The sequence below is a fragment of the Girardinichthys multiradiatus genome, chromosome 23 (assembly GCF_021462225.1).
Source record: "Girardinichthys multiradiatus isolate DD_20200921_A chromosome 23, DD_fGirMul_XY1, whole genome shotgun sequence".
NCBI classification, from domain to species: Eukaryota; Metazoa; Chordata; class Actinopteri; order Cyprinodontiformes; family Goodeidae; genus Girardinichthys; species Girardinichthys multiradiatus.
Window position 1 is genome coordinate 35,676,261 of NC_061815.1, and position 21,197 is coordinate 35,697,457.

At 41.7% G+C, this 21,197-nt stretch overlaps 2 long non-coding RNA genes across 2 annotated transcripts; one reads left to right on the forward strand and one right to left on the reverse strand.

Moving 5' to 3' along the window:
- Positions 1-18,926: 18,926 nt before the first annotated feature.
- On the reverse strand, positions 18,927-19,841 carry LOC124859852. The gene is made up of 3 exons (XR_007036209.1): positions 19,700-19,841; positions 19,524-19,613; positions 18,927-19,402 (listed from the first exon to the last, which is right to left on the reverse strand). It is a non-coding gene; the product is annotated as an uncharacterized LOC124859852 (long non-coding RNA).
- A 9-nt stretch (positions 19,842-19,850) lies between these two features.
- On the forward strand, positions 19,851-20,141 carry LOC124859854. The gene is made up of 2 exons (XR_007036210.1): positions 19,851-19,990; positions 20,067-20,141. It is a non-coding gene; the product is annotated as an uncharacterized LOC124859854 (long non-coding RNA).
- The last annotated feature ends 1,056 nt before the right edge of the window (positions 20,142-21,197 follow it).

Consider the following 21,197-nt stretch of genomic DNA (forward strand, 5'->3'; position numbering starts at 1 on the left):
ATGAGTGTATCAGTCCCAGGAATTTTTCCACTTCCTTTAGTTCCTCATTTTTGAAATGTGTTCCGTTGTCAGACCTTATTTTAGCTGGAAAACCGTGTCTAGGGATATAATGATTTATCAAACACTTCACCACAGATTTGCTGTCTTCCTTTTTTTGTAGGCCATGCCTCCGGCCATCCAGCTTTGTTCCCACATGTCCTACTCCGTGTGCTTCTTCTAGGGCTACTTTGGTAAGACCTGGTGGCAAGATGGGACGTCCGTCTGGACTTTTCCAGAGACCACTCTGATCTTCTGAGCCCCCTCGGGCCTTCCAAACTGATTTTTCCTCGGGAGAGGCCCCCTTTTGTAATTTCATTACTTCTTCCAGGGTGGGTTCTGGTGTCCACCCTGCTTCTGAACACAGCACAATGTGCCTGGGCTGAAATCCTGCACACTGTTTAGCTGCCCAGTCAGCTGCCTGGTTCCCTTGTGCTACTCTGGTGTTACTGCTGTCATGTCCTCTGCATTTAATGACGGCTACTTCTTGAGGGAGCAACACATCTTCAGCCAACTTTCTCATTTCCTGTTCATGTTTAATGGATTTCTGTCCTGCAGTTCTGAATCCTGTCCTCAGCCACTGTTTGAGTTCTACATGTACCGCTCCTGTAGCGTATGCGGAATCTGTGTAGATGTTAACCTTCTGTCCTGCTCCTAGTTCCAGAGCAGCTATTACTGCCAAAACTTCTGCTCTCTGCGCTGATTTTGCATCTGTCAGTTCCTCTGCCTGTACTGTGACAAAATCTGTCCCTGTGTCTTCCACCACCGCGTATGCTGCCTTAAGTCCTTCTGTGTCATGTCTGAAGCAGCAGACCTGACACCTGTGTACAGGTTTCGGGCGTCTGTTAGGGATGTACTTTGTAGATCTGGTCTGATTTTTTCATTGAACTCCACTTTTTCTGCGCAGACATGTGGTGTACTGGTAATTATTCTATCTGCCATGTTTATTCCTTCATGTGTGTATGTGATGTTTGGGGCCTCTAGCACCTTACTCAGCCTGTGTTGTCTCAATGGTGAGAGTGTGAAAGCCTGAGAGTTCACAAAGGCCACCACACCATGTGATGTCAATATGTTAAGAGGATGTCCCATCACTACAAGAGCTGTTTTTTGAATTATTTTAGCTATCCCTGCTGCGTGTCGGGTGCACTCATGATGTCTTTGTTCCATATTGTCCAACATTACACTTATGTACATTAGCACTGTTCTTATTCCCCCTTTTTTCTGGAACAGCACACCATTTGCCGTGTGTGCTGTGACAGAAGCATGCAACTGGAAGGGCAACGTGTAATCTGGGTGTGCCAAATGTGCAGCTTGCGAGAGGCTGGTTTTTAAGTTAATGAACGCTTCTTCAGCTTCTCTGGTCCATTCAAGCGGGGCAATGAGGTTTCTCATGTCCTGTTTTTTGACAAGATCTCTAAGGGGTGCAGTGAGGTCGGTGTAGCCGGGCACAAAAGACCTGCTATACCCTGTGAGTCCTAGGGAAGACAACATGTCCTTAACCAGGAGTGGTTTTGGGTGGGACAAAACTGCAGATTGCTGAGCTGGGGACATCCCCGTGCCAGGTTGGGAAACAACTCTGCCCAGAAAGTCAACCTGGCGACTGCAGATTTGGAGTTTGGCTTTGCTAACCTTGTAGCCTTTTTTGGCCAAATGCGACAGGACAATTGCTGTTGCCTCAAGGCATTCAGCCACAGTGGGTGTTGCGAGGAGAATGTCATCGACGTACTGAATCAGAGTGGTGTTTGGTGGTGATGGGCAATCTTAGAGAGAGTCTTTCAGAACCTGATTGAAGATTCCTGCAGAAAGCGCGAATCCCTGCGGCAAACGAGTGTATCTATACCTATGGGATTTATAGGTAAATGCGAAAATGTCCCTGCATTCCTCAGCTAAAGGAAGGCAGAAGAATGCGTTGGTTAGGTCAATGCAGGTAAACCAGCAATGGTCAGGGTTAAGATTTGTCAGAGCAACATAGGGATGGCCACGGGAACGGTAGGGGTGGCCAAAGCTGCATTTATGGCCCGTAAATCATGTGCCATGCGCCATTTACCCGTCCCTTTTTTCTCCAATGGCAGAATGGGTGTGTTCCATGAAGAGGAATGTGTGGACTCTAAAACACCTGAGTTCCAGAGACCTTCCACTGTATCTTTAATGCCTAGTTCTGCTGCTGGTTTGTGACGGTATTGGGGCTTCCATATTGGTTGGTCGGTGGTCAACTGAAAGGTAATGGGGGAACATTGAATCAGGCCTACATCTGTGGGTCCCTCTACCCAGAGGGTGGAAGGCATTTTTTCCACAATAGCAGCTGCCAGCGGATGGTATGTTTTTTCCCTACCATGGTGTCTGTCTAACTGAACATGCTCCAGCATGCCCACATCCGTGGAGTGGTTGAATATGCGATAAGTTTTCCCTAAGGGCGAGTAAAAAAGGTTGGGGGTTGCCAAAGGCTGCCAATCCTGTAGGTTCAGGGAGCGTTTTAACACACCTCCAAGTTCACGTGCTTCATGACCTGGGTGCAGAGCCAAAGAGACATGAGGCATGCCATCAGACCACATCCTAAACCACACTTCCTGCTCTTCAGCCAAGTGAACCTCGGCCACCACTCCTTCTGGTGCTACATAAATGTCTGTGGTGACAATGTCCAATTGCGTACCCTCTAACTCGTCAGCAAAGCTTTCCTGGTAACATTCACAATTATTTCTATCATAATACAAGGTGACATGCGGGGGGTCAGGAGGAGGTATATAGGGCGCCAGAGTGGAGACTCAGGATTTCCACCGATGGAAAGCCGAGAGAATGCCTCTGTGCGCGGTGTTTTCAGGTTGCAGCAAAACCCAGTATATGTTAGCCATTGAGTCCTGCAGTGGCTGGAGGAGGTATTGTCCATGTGAAAAAGAAGTGTTATTGCCACAAAATAACTGGGTGCCATTGGGCAGGTGAACCTGCAGTCCATCACTCCCTCATAAAATGGTTGCTCCGAGTTTTATCAACATGTCTCTACCCAGTAAATTTACTGGTGTGTCAGTGGAGACTAGATAACTGTGATTCAGTGTCTGTCCACCAGTTTCAGTCTTTAAGGGCTTGGTATATGGCAGGACCTGTTTTGTCCCCGAGAACCCCATGACAGTTGTAGTCCTGGTGGAGGGTGTGTTTGGAGGAGCCTGTTTGATGGTTGAACATGTGGCCCCAGTGTCCACCAGAAAAGGAAGGCTATTTCCGGACACAGTCACAGACAGCAAGGGTCCGCAGTCCGGCTGTCTTCTGGGGTCGGTGGGGACCTTCAGTGATGCTCAGGCCAGAGAATAGGCTCGTCCCATGCCGGTAATTGGAGTTGTGGTCCGTGTGCGCCGCGTGCTGGGCCACCTCTGCCTCTGTATGGACGGCCCAGAGGAGCCATGGCGGGACCATAACACCCATACCCTCTGGGTGGACCATTCTTATGGGGGCAATCTCGGGCCCAATGTCCAGGTTCATTGCAGTAGTAACACACATCAGCACTACCCAGTCTCCTCTGTGGTTCTCTCTGGAATCCCCTTGCTCTCGGCCCTCCCCGTCTCCCAAAACGACCAGCATGTCCCTGATATGGGACCGGGGCCTGATGCCACTGTCCTGCTGTTTCTCGATTTCCAGGAAATGGAGGAGCCTGAGGGGGCTGAGACACTGCACCTTCATACATAATTTTAGGTGTTTTACCCTCCTTTTTCTTTTCCCCCACCTTCTGTTTAGCTTCTGCTAATTGCATTTTCAGGAGCTGAGTTTGTAACGTTTTTAATTCACTCTCCTCATTTTGTTTTGCCTCTTTGACTTTAGATAAATGATGCATCAGATGGTGCTCCCATACTGCAGTCTCTGCCCCAGGTAGGTCGGGATTATCTTCCATATTAGTTTTAACCTGCGATGGTAACTCTCTTAAGACAGCATCCCGGAACCAGTTCCTTTGGGGACCAGCTCTGTCTGGATTAGTTCCTGTCTGTGTTTGCCACATGGATTTGCACTGATCTAAATATTCTCTAGGATTTGTGTTTGCGTTCCACTCAAATTTTGGAATGGTACGTCCTCTGGTTACTGGATACATTTGTCTAAGAGCTATGCTTATGAGAGTGGAATAGAAGGTAAATGGGTCCCCATCTGGTGCTGTTGTTATACCCGCAACAAGCTCTATGTCCCTACAGCTGTGTGGCTTCATGCATCGTCCAGCAATGGCCCTGTAATCACCTAGAGCTAAAGTGGTGCCTGCTGTCAGGGAGTCCAGTGTCTGTAACCATATAGAGGCACTTTCTGTGATGGGGGAAGTTTCTCACACAAAGTGGTGAGATCTCCCAGTGTGAATGGCTTGTATCTGTTTCCTCCAAATTGTTGTTGGAACAGTGGACCCATATAAGAAGGTTTGGGCTGGGTTCAGGGTCTCATGTTATAGCCATGTCCAGCAGGGGCAGGAGCAACCTCAGGTACTGGTGGCATTGGGGTTGAGGGAGATGACATAACTTCCTCATTTTCAATTGGTAACTGATTCTGTACTGTAACAGGTGGTGCCTGCATAGCAGCGTCATAATAAGTTACCGCAATCAGTGGTTCTTCTTTTACCCATTTCCCTGACACTGACATATTAACTGAGCCCTCAGTTACATCTGGTTTCAGAGGTGTGACCAATTCCATATCGCTAGGTGAATGGGAAATATACGGGGTGGAACATTTTATTGGGCCAGAAGCTGGCTGCAATTTGTCCCGTAATACCCGGTCAGCAAATGGGTCAGTTAGTGGAGCCTGTGAAATTAATGAACCTCCAAAGGACAGTACAGACCCAGCAGTGGAATGTGAGCAGAGAGAAGCGGGGGCTGAGGGGGAGTGAGCAGGCGGTGATGGGCCAGGAGGAGACTGTCCATTTACTGGCGGCAGATCACACACGCTCAAGTGTCCCCCAGTAACTTGCAACATGGGGTATAAGCCTGCGGGGGGAGAAGTGGGGGCGTGGTGTGTGATAGAGTGGGCTGATGTGCGAGAAGTGCATATGATGGTGGCATTTCAACTGTACTGCTATCCTTAATCTGTCTGCTTTTCCTGTCTCTTTTCTCAGTCATAGCATGGTCACTACTTTGCCACAGCAAACCCATCTGTGACCAAAATCTTTCATCTTTTTCTGCCTTGTCTGTAAGTTCCTTCCATTTTCCTCTTCCCAACCACCTGCTGTCTCTACACTGTTTGTCAGCCAACTCTTTCTCCTGTTTTGACTTTTTCATCTTCAACCAGAACCACTTGCCAACATTCTCTCAATCTGTCTTGCTTTTTCCATCTTTTGACAATTCTTCATTTATTTTAGAATCCATCCGTTTAACCAACTTCTGCTCCTCTTTATGTTCATGTGATTTTTTAATAGCAGCTTTCATTATTAGCAGCTGGTTCTCTATGCTCTTCCATGGACCATTCTGTTCCTCTCCACTATTATCTATTTCTCTATAAAATTCACCTTCCATCTTATGACAACTACTATCCTTTTTTTCTAAAAGATATATTTAATGCGTTATCTCAGTCACTCACTGATTCAGTTCTGGCCGACCGGGACGTATGGCACGCTATGTCCCGAGTTCCCGGTCTAATTGAAGGTTCTCTAATCGACCCTCAAGACTCCAGAACACATCCACCCCCCAGGAGCCTGTTTTCAGTGGCCAGTCCTTGTTATCACCGTCAAGTTACCAGACCGAACACTTTCACACCGTTTTTTTTTTACCCGCAATGGGAGCCGCTTGCTGCTTGGCGTTCTTCCCCACTCACCAGCTTTCATTCACTCGTGTTTTCCTAATTAGTCTGTTCTTGCCGGGGTGTGTGTCCAGCTCACAGCTCATTCATTTAAACTGTAAATCTTGTCTGGTCTTGCTGGGGTGTGTTTCCAGCTCACAGCTCATTCATTTAAACTGTAAATCTTGTCTGGTCTTGGTGGGGTGTGTGCCCAGCTCACAGCTCATTTACTTAACTTTTGGAACTCACAGGACTTTCTATTTCTTACGGTGTTATTTCCACCGCTTATATTGTTCCTTCTGTGTTTATGCAGTTGTCTGTAATCTGAGTTTTCACAGAGAAATATCTCCGTTACTCATCAGCATTCATACACAGTGTATTTGCCTGGTCTTGTTCTCAGTTATATGTAGAATTTGAGGTTTCTCAGTTCCTCGGGCCTCTAACCAAGCTAACAGTAGTCCTCCGTCGAGGACTACTCTGAACTGCCATGTTCGAGAAACTACTATATTTTTCCACACAACACCACCACTAAGTCTTGTAATTCTCTTAAAACAACCTCCTATTCAGCAGTTTAAATCCTAGTCAACCTTTATGACACTCTTTTTCTTAAGTTTTAGCAGACTCAGACTTACTAAGACATCGGACACAATATTAATTTAGCTTATCAAAAATCCAAAAGCAGAGTTTGATAAAACAGGTTCTGCTTACCTTTTCTGTAGTTTTGGCTAGCCTATGTCCGGTGTCTGTTGGTCCTTGTCAGTGATCCCAATTTTCACCTGTTTTCCCAAATCCCGGACGATGCCCCCAAATTGTCAAAGCCGTCTCTGCTTCCCCAGGTCCGTTGATTTGGGCACAGGTTTCAAAAGAGTGAAATAAACACAAAATACAATCAGCTTAAGTTCGCCTCTGCTCAGAGTGAGAGAGATGCCCCAGCCAACACCTGCGAGCAATAACTCTGCTCTCTCTCTTCCAGCTCGTTTTATTAAGTCTCCAGGGTGTGTTCCCATTTCCTTTTTTACATATATCATATCACTTAGATGTATAGCATAACAGTTCCTTATGTCCAAATGAGGAGTGCTTCCTGTTGTTAATTCCAGCAAGCTCATCTTCTTCTGTTTCCTTCACTCCCATCCGCTACTCCCCTATCCTTCACCAATTTATGACCTCTATCCGCACTCCCTATCCGCTACTCCCCCTGTCCTCTATCAGCACATTCCAGTTGCACACATAGATAGTTTATATTCTACATCAGTAATAATTAATAACTATTACCAGAGATGTCACTGTTTAATCGACCGTTTCTGCTGAAACGTTTGGAACGTTTAACCTTATCTTGACTGACGAATCACTCTTGCACAAAATAACCCAGAAACGCCTTCTCTTTATCTATGTGAATATTTATTAAATCACAGCCTGATACAATCCGTTCTTCTGATTTAATAATCTTCACCTACTCAAACATGCAAAGTTCTACACAAATGGGGTAAAATATCTAACTAAACAAAAATAAAGCGAAACAGCAGTGGGTGTGTATGGGATCAAACCAGCAGTTATGGCAAAATTGGTAATATGACGAAAGGGGTGTGGTGGTGAGGATGTTGGGGCGCAGTTCCACTGTAACTCAGTTATACTCAGTCATAAAACTTCCCCCAACTCTGTGAGGTGAGTAGACAAAGGGTTATAAAACTTTTGGCGGCAAGCAAGCAAGCAGTAAGGTTGAAGACAAAGAAAATGGGGAATTTCACCATGAGGTTATTTTAACAGTCCAGTCTCACAGCGCACCTGCACTTGCTCTCAGGGGTTCAATAACCCCGCAAAACACACACAAAGATGGGAGCGCAGCGGCTTCCAGATGTCCAACACGGCACATCATAGTTTCAATAACAAGGTTACATGCACATATCATTCAAAAGACATTAGATTAAATAGCGAATCTCATCGCACTAAAACCTCCTACCCTGCCCAGACTTCTAAGAAAGAAATAAAAATAAAGGATGGGTATTACTCGTTGTGGGCTTTCTTCTGAGCGGGGTCGAGAGAGGAAGGGGAAAGTTGGAAGTTACTGTGCGTCCACAGTTAACTTCAGGAAAAGCGGTCAATCTTCGTACTCTGGCCTCCTTTGCGAAAGGGAATAATATGATCTGACCATCAAAGTCGACTAGGATAAAGCACGGTGGCGGTTCGTGTCCTCGAAACTCCGTGTTTTTAGTTACATGTTAAACTCACGTCTTCAATCGGCAAAGGGAAATTTCTGGCCTTCTTAGTCCAGAAACCTCAGTTGTGAATTGTTCGTTGGCCAACGAGAGAGAATAAATGAGATCCACTCAGGACTCTTCTCCAGGTGATGCTTCAAATGTTGGTAACCGGACCCGGTCTCCAGCTGAAGGCGAGTGTTCAAGATGGAGGCCTTCCTATATAGCGTCTTGTGACGTCAGACTTGGGACGTCCCGTCATATCAGTCGCAATGTCCTGGATACAAAATGGCCGAAAACGCCAGGAGGCCTGGTTGCGTCCAGCAACGTGCAAATAGTCCAATATTCAGCAAACAAGTGGGTTCTCACCGGGTACTCCGGCTTCCTCACACAGTCCAAAGACATGCCTGTTAGGTTAATTGGTCTCTCTAAATTGCCCTTAGGTGCATGAATGAGTGTGTGCTTGGTTCTTTGTGTGTTGCCCTGCGATGGACTGGCGACCTGTCCAGGGTGTACCCTGCCTCTCGCCTATAGACTGCTGGAGAGAGGCACCCGCTCCCCTGCGACCCACTATGGAAAAAGTGGTAGAAAATGACTGACTGACTGTACCCATCAGCTAGTTCTTATCTCTAAATCAGTAACACCCTTTAAATTTTTTCCCTACTCACTTAATCAGAATCAGAATCAGAAAAGCTTTATTGCCAAGTACGTTTTTGGACATACAAGGAATTTGTTTTGGCGTAGTCGGTGCAATACAGTACAAATTAAACAGTATAAACATATCTACAATATAATATAAATATATGTGCACAGTTTTAAGTGAGTGAGAGTAAACGTGATAAGTCCCAACAGTCATCCAGTAAGAAGCAGGAAACACCCTGAACAATTCGACAGTTCATCAGAGGGTCAACACAAACACACATGGGACATCAACTGTTCAAGCTAAGCCTCACTAAATAGTATCCCAATTTAACCTAAGCAATATTTCAACCATAGTAGCGGTGTTACAATCCTGAGGTGTAGGGTCATGGTGTTCATTTATGTTCACAATTTTTAGCATTTTGCTTATACTTTTCAATACGTCTTGCCTCATTCAGGTAATTTTGCCATTTGGGTTTTGTCACAGGAGTTCATTTCTTTGTGCTCATTATTGTTAGGTGTATTTCCTTAGTTCATTCCTTTTTGTTTTTCTTGTGTTTCTTTTACATTTAGATTGTTACTTGTTAAATTCTCTGTTTGGCATTTTCCATTTCTCTTTCAGCTCCATTCATGTTTGCCTTTTCTTCCATTCTCTGCTCTTTTCTTCTGTCTCAGCTGCTCCACAAAACCTCTGATTGCTCTGCCTTCTCTTAGCCGCAGCTGCAGTTCATTTCAGCGGATTAGCTCTTATGGTTTGCCTATCATTTCTCTACCCCTGCTTCAATATTTATACTTACCGGTTCTCCTTGTTCCTCGATGGTTCCTTCTGTTTTTCTGTCATTGAGTCTGTTTCTCATTTTGTAATATTTTTCGTTTTTTAAAAAGAAATACAATCCTGGTATTTTAATGAATAAAACTATTGAAAATCCTTGTTGGCTTTGAAACTTTAAATGCTAATCTCTAGTCAGTCTGAAATATAAAATTGGAAAAGGAAAAAAAGGGAAATGGTCTATGATATGTTTTTTTATACTTCCTGTTATGTAGTAATAGTACGACCACAGAGCATTTAAAAAAAAAAATTGGTGTGGCCCTCCTTGTAAAAAATTTCACATGCTTCTAGGAGCCATTGACTGAGCTACGGTCATCAACTTAATGTTTTCCTTCCATTCTTCTTTCAAAGATTTGGCCCAGTGATTCTGTGTTTAATACCAAGCTGTGCTGCCATTAACTCTGTGTAATATTTTTCTTTTCCATAGAAAGTATGTGAATCAGTGTGTGTGTGTCTGTGTGTGTGTCTTATTTTTCTGTCTCCTCCCTGTCTTCTCGACCTGTAGCCAGTCGCAGGAGATGGTTGCTTATACTGAGCCTGGTTCTACTAGATATATTGAGCTGTCTTTTTAAACAAAGCTGACTGTTTTTTTTGTTATGTTAATGTATATCCTTTTTCTTTCTTGTATAATGCTCAATTGAATTACTTTATATTACTGGAACTAGCAGCACATACAGTATATATCAATCAGTGTTTTCTAGTACTCAATGGCCAATGTCCTGCATGTTTTCTGTCTTCAAATCACATAATTTTAATTCATCTTTCATTAAGAGGTCATTGCTGAACATATTGACATCATCAGAAGGCAGTTAAAGCCATTTCAATCTGGTCTGTTAGAAGAGGGAGATATTTAAAACTTGCAGTGAACTGGCTCTTGAGGAGCAGAATTGAATGCTGCTGGTTTCCCTACAGAATAAAAACCAACCGAGTGAAGGTGGCACAAGGATTGTCATTTGCATCAGAGCTGAAAACCCCCTTTGCCCACTGTACTGTGAAAAGTATGCCCCTGGACACTGATGAATAAACTTTTAAAGGGTGAAAAACTTAAATACGATTTACAAAAAACTGAATAATTTTTATTTATTTTTTATTCCAAAGCGCTTTAGAAACCAAAAGGTATCCAAAGTGCTGTACAGTTAAATACAAAATAGTAGATAAAAAATAAGATGATAAAAGTAAGCAATAAAATACAAGGTAGATAATATAAGCAATATAATCAGCAAAAAAAGGTATAGAAGAAACAAATACGGTATGGTCGTGCTCTCTGGAATTAAAAACTTGTTTAAAGAGATACATTTTTAAAAGAGATTTAACATCATTTAAAGTTCCAGCAGACCTCACAAAGAGAGGGAGACTGATCCAGAACCTAGAAGCTGCGGCTGAAAAAGTTCCATCTTCCTTTGTCATGAGCAAAGTCCTGGGGACAACTAAGAGCTTCTGATCTTGAGATCTTAGAGATCTCCTGAGGATGTGTGGATGTAAAAGCTCTTTAGTATAAGGAGGTGCCAAACCATTTGGACATTTAAAAACTAAAAGCAAACTCTTAAGCAATTCTGAAAAAATTGGGCAGCCAGAAGGGGTAAAATGTTTACCAGTTTAAAACACTAATTGTGAACAAGCAATGGTGTGGAACCCAGGGGAGTAACAGAGGGAAAAACATGGACAAAAGGACAGCTAACAGCTTAAAGGCAATGAGAAAATACTGTGAGGACTCGCACAGAGTTGACAAAGTGACAATAATCTGGTAAATCCAGAGGCATAAAAGAGAAACAAAAAAAACCCCTGAATTAATCCTGATAAGAGACATTTCCAGAAAAAAACTCAAGGAACTGTCAGGGGTTAAAATGAACCAGACTTCTCAAGCAGTGGTACGATATTGTTCTTGACTTTATGGTTTTATGTCTGTTCTCTGCTCTGTCATGTCCACCTCCTCTGCTGCAATCAGCACAATTTCATTCACCTGTGATCTGCTCTATTTAAGCACTCTTGAGCCTTCAAGTATCTGCCAGGTTATCAAAAGCTCCTGCCTTTAGCTCTTCAGCGGTTTTCCCTTGCCCTCGTGGGATCTTCTCCTTTACATTTTCTGCACCCTGGATTCTCCTGGTTGGCTTGACCTCAACTTCTACCAAGCTTCTGATATCTGGATAATGATGCTGTTTCTGTTCCCTGACCTCCAAGTTTTGACATCTGTGTAAAACTATCAAGCCTGCCCAAGACTCAGTTTCCATGTTACCTATTGTGATGCCATCACCCTCACCTGCTGTTCCCTGGTTTCTGACTGGAGAAGTGAGAGTAACTCCACAGCGTCAAGGTGGAAGAGGAACTGTCTTACGGTTACGGTAACATCCTTTTGGATCCCCAGAACAGACAAATCCTTGTGGGAGTAAACCATCTTGATCGAACCCCTTATACCGATCCTTGAAAGGTTGGTGGTTATTGTTTTAAGTCCATTTATTTGCTGACTATTTAACAGCCACTAACCTCTCCACTTACTGAGTTTCCATATATGCTCCTGCAGAGGTTTTCTGACCTACCAGTTTCAGATTTAAAATAAATTTGTAAACCATTTTCTGTGTCTGGCTGAATTTTCTGGTCTTTTTTATCTGATTTATTATTGTATAATCTAGCCAACATGGACCTGTTATTGACAGATATTTCACACTCTGTTTAATTCTGAGTCACAGGTTCCTCCTTAAGCCTCAGTTCCTGTCCACCTTCTCAGTTTCATGTTTCTCCTACCCTGCAGGAAAAAAAAGTAATGGGCAAACCTGGCAGATTTATGGGTTTATAGATCCAGTAGCTGATACCAAAATTATGGATGATGGTTTTGCTAGATTCTTGGGTGTTAATCTGGTTCCCATCGCCAATAATCACAAGGTGGTACCTATGATTGGGCATGTGCCGCATCACATAGGTTATGAGACTGAGCCCATATATTTATCATTAAGGGGGATAATGAGAAACCTCATTATCATTTCTCAATATCAACTCATTCCAGCTATCAGTTACTTTGGGGGCCTCCTGGCTCAGAGCACAGAATCTCCTCATTGACTGGAAAAAAGGAGAGATCTTGGCCTGTGACCAGATTTGTTTATCATCTTGTTTGTTTAATGGTGTTTCTCCCATGAAATCTTCTGAAGAGATTGAAGAGAAATACCCTGATATTTTCAAAGTACCTGCATGGTACTGTGACCTTAGAGGTTTTAGCAAGCATAAAGCAACTTCATACTGCTCACAGACCTTATGATTGTCCAGTTGATTTGTTACTTGGCACGACCCACCCTGGTGGTTGTCTTTATTCTGTCAGCTCCAGAACACCAGGCTATTCAGAAATACATTAAGGAGTTCATTCTTCCTGTATCTGAGATTATGGAGGTCTGTCCCGGACCACCTGAAAGCAGAGGTACTTCGTTTTTTTTTTTGTTTTTTTTTAATTAGACACTGTCGGGGGTCTGGGCTCACTCCTGGTGGCCTACCTTTGTTAAAGACACCAAATACTTTTTTTCTGCCTGTCCTTTATGTTCGCAGGCCAAACAATCTCGTCGGCCATCAGCAGGACTAGGTTTCCCAGTTTATTATGCAGTTTTGGAGGGAGTTCTGTGACCTTCTGGGTGTCACTGTAAGTCTGTCTTCTGGTTTTCACCTCCAGACCAATGAGGGCCGGCAAACCAAGACAGTTGGTCTAAACAGCACTTGCTATGCTAGTTAACCAAACAGGATCTATTTGATGAGCCACTTCGACACAAACTATGCAATAACTGGATTGATAATAATATAATAATAAATGATTTGAACATTTGACTTCACATTTAAATAATTGTATTTCACATAATAATTAGGTATTAAATTAATTATTGAAATATTTAAATAATTGTGAATCTATTATCTATCTTTATTTGCTTATATTAAGTTTTTTTATATTCATGACATGTATAAGTAATTATTTAATGATGAATTTATAGATAGCACTTTGACCATTTAAGCAATTTATGGGGGTCATGAGTCTCAGCTGTTCATTCTGTAAGAAACTAGAGTATGGGAAGCACTGATTTAGGTAATTAGTTAGACACCAGCTATAATTGTTTACTCTGATTCTCATAATTAACACACAAATCATATTAAGATTTTAAATTTGAAGTCATTCGTGTAGTTCTGACTGTTGAAACATTTTTAAACATGACTGAACTACTGACTCAGACATTCAGTGATGAATGTGACAGCCCTAGCTTGTGAACCAGAGTGTGTTTGCCTCTGTGATATTCAGAGAGTCAAGGAAGGGTTGGTATTGATTCAGACTTATTAAAGAAAAGCAGTTTGACCAGACTGGGGTCAATATACCCCTGTGTTTGCTCTGGATTTGACCCAATGAGAAATATTACCAAGAGGACAAACACATACACAGAGAAAACCACTACAATCCTAGGTTTGAAAAAAAACAAAACACTTCATTCTAACATAAATCTCAGTCATTGCATTATTCTTGTGCTATTAACTACCTGTAATTTGTTTTCCTTTTTGCCTGTACATTATTAGTGAAAGATGATAGAGTTAAAATTGAGTTTTTTTCTTTGTGCTTCCTATTACTGTAGAACTTTAGCATTATAATAATGAAACTTACAGCATTTAAAGAATAAGAGACCTAAAGGACAATATTCCACATGAAAACAGCTTAAGAAGATTAACCCAGATTAACCCTCTTACCTGTTCTTCATAACTTTTTCACAGTCCTCCTAATATCAGATTCCTTTTTTTTTTTAGCAAATTATGCAGATGTTGAAGAAGACAGCATCAGTGTGCTGTTTAAAATTAAATAACATTTTTTCATTACAATAATGAAATTTGAAAAGTGAATATTTTTGTGCTACTGGTGTGACTGAACATTATTGGAGGCCATCCACTATGTTATACCAATAAAATTGACTACTTAAATTTAGCTAAGACATTTAATGCTGAGTGCTGCTGAGGCTAATTAAATGGGCGGGCAACAGGTCCCCTGCCACAAATTCATTAGAATATGTTAGCATTTCTTTTGTGATTCTAACTGATGACCAGCCCCACCAAACTAGTGATGCACAATCGGCCTTGGGTGTAGCTGATGATGCTGGCATCACATGCTTCGGCCTGAAATGGCTTAATGAGGGAGAGCATGGCTCTACTCACCTCTTCAAACAAGATTGAGCACATCAGGCTTATCTCTGATCCTGTTTTAAAATGGAAACTCAGTTTGACATGTCCTCCTATAATGGAGAGACAGTATAAGTGACGTTTATGTTCCTTTTGGTTCCGTTCACCTAAGAACCCTTAGAGAAAAGGTTTGTGGTGTTTCTCCTGGCGAGGTCCGAAGTGGTTCTTGGAGTTTCTCTGATGGCTGTGGAGACTGGGTATGCGCCTAGTCATGCTGATGGGGGTTTAGGATGCGGTTTCACTGGATGGTCAGCTGCCTCTAATGATAGTGTCGATTGGGCGCACGCCTGACACACTGCTTTTGTCATAATCTTGCAGAAGGCATCCTCCATCTCTCTCTTCAGGTTCCATCCTGCATGTTGACTCAAACCTTTACCATCAGGCTTAACGTGATGGTCAGCTCGTCTATTCGACCGGAAGTGGTCCCCTAACTTGGAATTTGGTTGGTACTCAGTACCACCCTGGTCCTGCTGACCAAACCTGCTCTGTTCCCTGAACCTGTTCCTGATATGGGTTCTGGTTAAAAGCATTTCTCGGCCTTCCACACACAGGACTGTCTTCTTCTGTGTGAACCTGTAAAACTCTAGCCTGCATGTTACTTTGTGCAATAGTGGTAACTGTCATTTAAGGCCCGTCTTAGGGAATGCCAATAATGTAAGGATTATGATTATTGATTAATTAATATTTATCAAAAATTATAATTAAAAATCATAATTCAGAAAAATAGTTTCTTAACCAAAAGTCATTACTTACAAATAGAAATCTGAGAAATCCGGTGTTGTGATCATGGGCTCAAAGCACTAATAATCACAATTGTTAATCATCATCATAATTGATAATAATTAACCAAAACCACTAAATGTCAGTTTGTTCAACCGCTTCAGCGAAGGTGGGGGACATTCAACCTTATTTTGACAGATAAATGACTCTTGCACGAAACAAACACAATGCTTCTCTTATACATATATGTGAAAATTTATTGAAACCATTCAGCCCTGATATAATTACTATTCAGGTCCAAAAACCTTCACCTAACTAACAAGCACTTTTCTACACAAAAGGAGATAAAAATGACTACCTAACAACAATAATAAAATTAAATATATGCACATTGAGTGTCTATGAAGATCAAACCAGCAGTTTTATGGACAAAATGTGCAATTTGCGTTAACCTGGAAAGAGAAGTCCTCTTGGTGTGCTGATGTCTTGATTTTCGGCGATCAGCTGGTAGACGATGAGCCGCGCCCGTAGCCACTAGCAGCTGATTGCCCCCAATATCGAACAAAGGGTTATAAAACTCTGAGGCGGGAAGCCAGTGGAAAAACTCCAGTAATAAAACTGGAACAACAGAGTGGTCAGGCCACGAGGCCCAGACCGCAGCTGCTTTCAATGGAAAAACTTTAAAAGTCCAACTTCTAACTCCTGGGTGATTTACATGGGCAAATACATGAACACGCACCTTGCTGATCGCATCCGTGCTGTGCAATTCAGCCGCACAGCAAATCAAACACTCAGCATAAAACACTTCAAACAGTATTGCATGCAACAAATTGATACCTTGGATTAACTATTGATGATTCTGAATCACCTTAAACTATGCCTTACCCTGCCCAGACCTCTAAATACACCTATCCAATTTAATAAAATAAAAGAACAAAATTACTTTGAGGTTGATTTCTTCTCTCCACTGGTTGAGGATAGGTCATAGGTCTGAAAAAAGAAGGGGAGGATAACCAGAGTGAAGAACGCAGGGGAATGACGCGTCTGTGATCAACTCAAAAAAAAAAGAAAACGGTAAACTTCTTATCCATCCAAAGCAGGGAAGATGTGAAGAACTGCTGCAGTTGACTGAATCAACAGGGTGTCTCCTTGGAAGTACAATCTCTGTGGGCTTCCACCTATGCGGAGTGTCGGTGGGGTCTTCGATTGGTATATGAATCTTCTGACCTTCTTGTTTCAGACAGATTCCCAGCTTTCAAGCTCTTCCGGGAATGGCTGTGTGGAGCAAACGTTTGCCTGCGAGCTTTTGTCTCTCCAGATATGCGCCTCCCTTGTGTCGTCCCGTGAGACACGCAGGAAATAGCAACAAAAGTTTATTTTCCGCGGGTTTTATAATCCCGGGTGACATCAGAGCTGCGACGTCCATTGAACTGCGTATGTGGAACTGCACAACCCATCCGGTTTATCCCCCTAAAATTCAATTCAATTCAAAAATACTTTATTAATCCCAAAGGGAAATTAAATGTTGTTGTAGCTCATTATGAGGGTTTCCTCAAAGAGCCGTTGTAGATGCTGATGGCTATGGGCAGGAAGGATCTCCTGTAGCGCTCCGTCTTACAGCAGATCTGAAGAAGCCTCTGACTGAAGACACTCTGTTGTTGTAGGACAGTCTCATGAAGAGGATGCTCAGGGTTCTCCATAATGTTCTTCATTTTATGAAGAATCCGTCTTTCCACAATGATCTCCAGAGGTTCCAGAGGAGTCCCCAGAACAGAGCCAGCCTTTTTTATCAGCTTGTTGACCTTTTTAAGTCCCTGGCTCTGATGCTGCTTCCCCAGCAGATGATGGCAGAAGAGATCACACTTTCCACAATTCAATTGAATTCAATTCAAAGATACTTTATTGATCCCCGAGGGGAAATTAGAATTCCAGTACAACCCATCCAAAAGGGGGGGACGGGTCACCGAGGCTTTGCTGCCCACTCACAGGCGCTGCCCTTGTAACAACAGACTTATAGAAGATATGCAGCATCTTGCTGCAAACACCAAAGGACCTAAGCTTCCTCAAGAAGTACAGTCTGCTCTGTCCCTTCTTGTAGATGTCTTCACAGTTGCATCTCCACTCTAGTCTGTTGTCCAGGTGAACACCGAGGTTGGACAACCCGAATGGACGACCCCAACAAACTTTGCATGCTTCTTTCACACAGTACGGGGTAACATTGGTGTATAAGGGCTCTTGTGACTGCAGATTGCTTATTGAGGTTTACAAATTTGAAAAATGAGCCAAATTAGATGTATAGTAGAATATTATATACCGACATCATTAAGGGGATACATGACATTATGAGATGAAAAGAGCCAGATAAAAATCTAACTGAAAATCTAACAGTATATGTTTTGTTAGCTCTGTTTTTTTTTTTTTATCAAATGAAGAAAAAAATACAACAATTATCCTAAACATAAGCACTATGTTCTTCATTATGGCAGCTCATAGTTTCCAGTCTCCTGCAAAGCACAAGCTGACCATCAGGTAAAACTTGTATTATATTGTAAAAGCATCAGTCAGGGTATTTGAGAATATTTTAGCATTTTTTTGGGGAAAACTAAGCCCAATTCTTTTGCTTTCACATACTGGGTAAAGGTTTCAAAAATCCCAAACCGCTTTCAGGAATCTAATCAGTGTCATACATATATTGTGATATTTATGCTTGCCTAACACTAGTCTAATACTCCCTTTTTTGTGTTTTTTCCACTTTTTGTTAATATTATAAAAAAAAATTTCATATGTCACCGCTCCACACTGGACAGTCAAAATTAAAAAGGTTTATTAAGATGTAAAAACCTGTCACATTACACAGAAAATAATTTATGTATACTGTTTATTGTAAGGTGCTTAAACCCTTTCTAATTAGAAAATGAAGCTTTAAATGCATTACCTTTGTACACAAACATAAATCTACAACTGCCTTTGCTCTCACTGCACCCAGAACAATAGCTTTACGTTACTATCAGCCCTGTAAAAGCAAATCACTTGCTTTTCACAACTACAATTGCAGTCAAGCTTAAAGTCTTTTTTTGTTTGTTTAATTAAAGCGCTCTAAAATGTATAACGTCCACAAAAACAAAAACGTTAGGTTACATTGAGGAAACAACTTCAGACTGTCATTTTACAAGGTACTTAAATACCCCTTGTTCCGCAATTAAAATAGAACATTTTCTCACCAAATTATTTTCCATCAGTAACCATCCCTTTTTATCCTCCTCTACAATTTTGCAGCAAATGCCCTGAATCTGTTAATTTGCTTCAGTGGCAAGTGTTGAACTTATAATCACTGACTCTGTGAGGAATATGATATAGTTTGAAAACATAAAAAAAAACCATGACCTTCCCTTCCGGCAATGTTAGTCTTAAAGTTTGCAGGTAATCCTTTGTAAACACACACACATGCACGCACACACACCGACACATACATCCATGTCTGTCAGTAAGCACAACTGAGTCAAGTAGATTCATTATTGCACTGAAAAGTACAGATTTAAAACAAATCCAACCAAACAGTATTTTGAAGCAGTTATTTTTATTTTTTATTGGACAGTGTTCACATTCTTGTTTTTGTTTTTTAAAGTAGCAGTTATGAGGTTTTGTAAGTTGAGTTTATTCAAACAAACTGGAGATAAAAGTGTGAGAATATGACGCAGTAGATAAGCATTAATATATGACGTTTAGACACTGTGAAAATGCCAAAAACAAAGCTATCTGTTAAAATGCACAGCATGTCCATCTTTTTCAAATGATCTGAGTTTGATTTAATAATGTTAATTCATGGTTTTGGGCTGCCAACCTGTCCAGGGTGTTGGGGATTTTGTGACCGAGACCTGCAGGTGTAAACACAGTAGCAGAAGTTGTATCAAAAGTTTAGGGTTTAGGCAGCACGTGGTGTAGAGGTAGAGCATGTGCACCATATACAGAGGCTATGAGTATTTGATGCAGCCGTCCAGGGTTTGATTCCTCACCCTGGAACCTTTGCTGCATGTCATACCACCTCTCACTCTGCTCATTTCTTTTCTGTATACTGCAAAATAAAGGCCAATGGTGCCACAAAAAAATATAAAAAAAATAGATTAGGGCTTTTGTTAAAATTGAAAGTCACAGAACTGAGCACAGGTTAGTGTTGTGTGTAAAGTTTCTCTCACCTCTTCCTGCAGGGTGCGAAAAGCAAGTGCAATCACACAGCTGAGGACCATCTGGGCTAATCAAGGTAGACCTCTTAAGCAGCAGGAACTCTGAAGGAGGCGTCAGGTTAACTCACCTGAGTGGTAAGACCACTCAGACTACCTCTGCTAATCTTGTTTTCCTGAGTGACTCTTACCTGAATTTTTGTACTCCTCTTTCCCAGAGTGGATTTTACCCTGACGATCCAGACCTAGATTTTCCCTGGCTTATGGTCCTTGTCCAAGTCCACGTTTTGCTGAAAGTACTTCACTGTGTTTACCCAACCGAGAGTCTCGTTCGGTTTAATGAAACCTGCATGCCAAAGAGAAGTACTAATCACTTTTCCTGTGAACCGGCCTTTTAACCTCCTGCCTGTCCAGCCTCCAACTCAACACACCGCTGTCCAATCATAACTTACCTCCCTTCCTGGAAACATCTCCACCTAAAAGTAAGAAAGATCCTCCTTCAGTTCAAGATTACACACCTCCTCCTATCAACCGTACTCTCTTACCTCTCTCCCTCAGTGAACCAACCAGCAGAAACTGGACTCCTCGACATCCCGTTAATTTCTGTTTGTCAATAAACCCGCTAAACCTTAACTCTGCCTCCATAATTGTTGCCTCCACTAGAGTCACCTGGTTACCCGCCATGACAGAAACAATTGTGATACAGATGTAAAATAAAATCTATAGTGGTATGTTTGTTAGGTGCTCCAGTGGATTGTTTTCTGAAGGTCAGTTTAAATTTGTATTTGTAATTTTCTTTGTAACAAAAATAGCTTTGTGTTTGTAAAGCTGTATTGTTTGACAATTTTTCATTGATTAAAATAAAAGAAAAAATGGAGAGTAATTGTGAAAACTGTTGGTACCTTGTCCCTACTCATCAAAAGTAAAGTCTGTTCCTTGCTTAGTTTTACATTTTAATATCAGACAGAAATAACTTGATTAAACACAAAAAGCAGTTTTCAGATGTGCAATTCATTCATTAAGGAAAAACAATCTGTCTGAATCACCGTGGCCCTATGTAAAATTATAATTTTCCTAATTGTTATAAATTAAATTAAAAATGCCTAAGCACATTCTTTGATTCAATCACCCAGATCATATCTCTTAGCATACATCATGTTTTATTTAAGTGATTTATTGATTCTGCAGGTCAGGATTTCAAGAAACATCACCTCATACCCAGATTAAAAAAATAATGAGAAACGAAACGCCTTTGAAATATATCACTCTGGAAAGGGTTAAAAAGGCCATTTTAAGACTTTGGAACTTCAGTAAACCACAGTAAAGCACAAATGATTCTGCAGTCGTAAGATGTATCAGAGATGGACAAGAAGATGAGTACAGGGAGCTGGTGGCCAGCTTTGTGGCATGGAGTGAAAACAATCATCTCAACTTGAACGTGAATAAAACAAAGGAGTTGATTGTAGATTTTAAGAGAAATAAGAACAAGTCAGACACTATTATAAATAGTATAAATATAAATATAGTATAAATATCTCTGTGTTCACCTGGACAATAGACTGGACTGGAGATGCAACTGTGAAGCTGTCTACAAGAAGGGACAGAGCAGACTGTACTTCTTGAGGAAGCTTAGGTCTTTCGGTGTTTACGGCAAGATGCTGCATATCTTCTATAAGTCTGTTGTGAAGA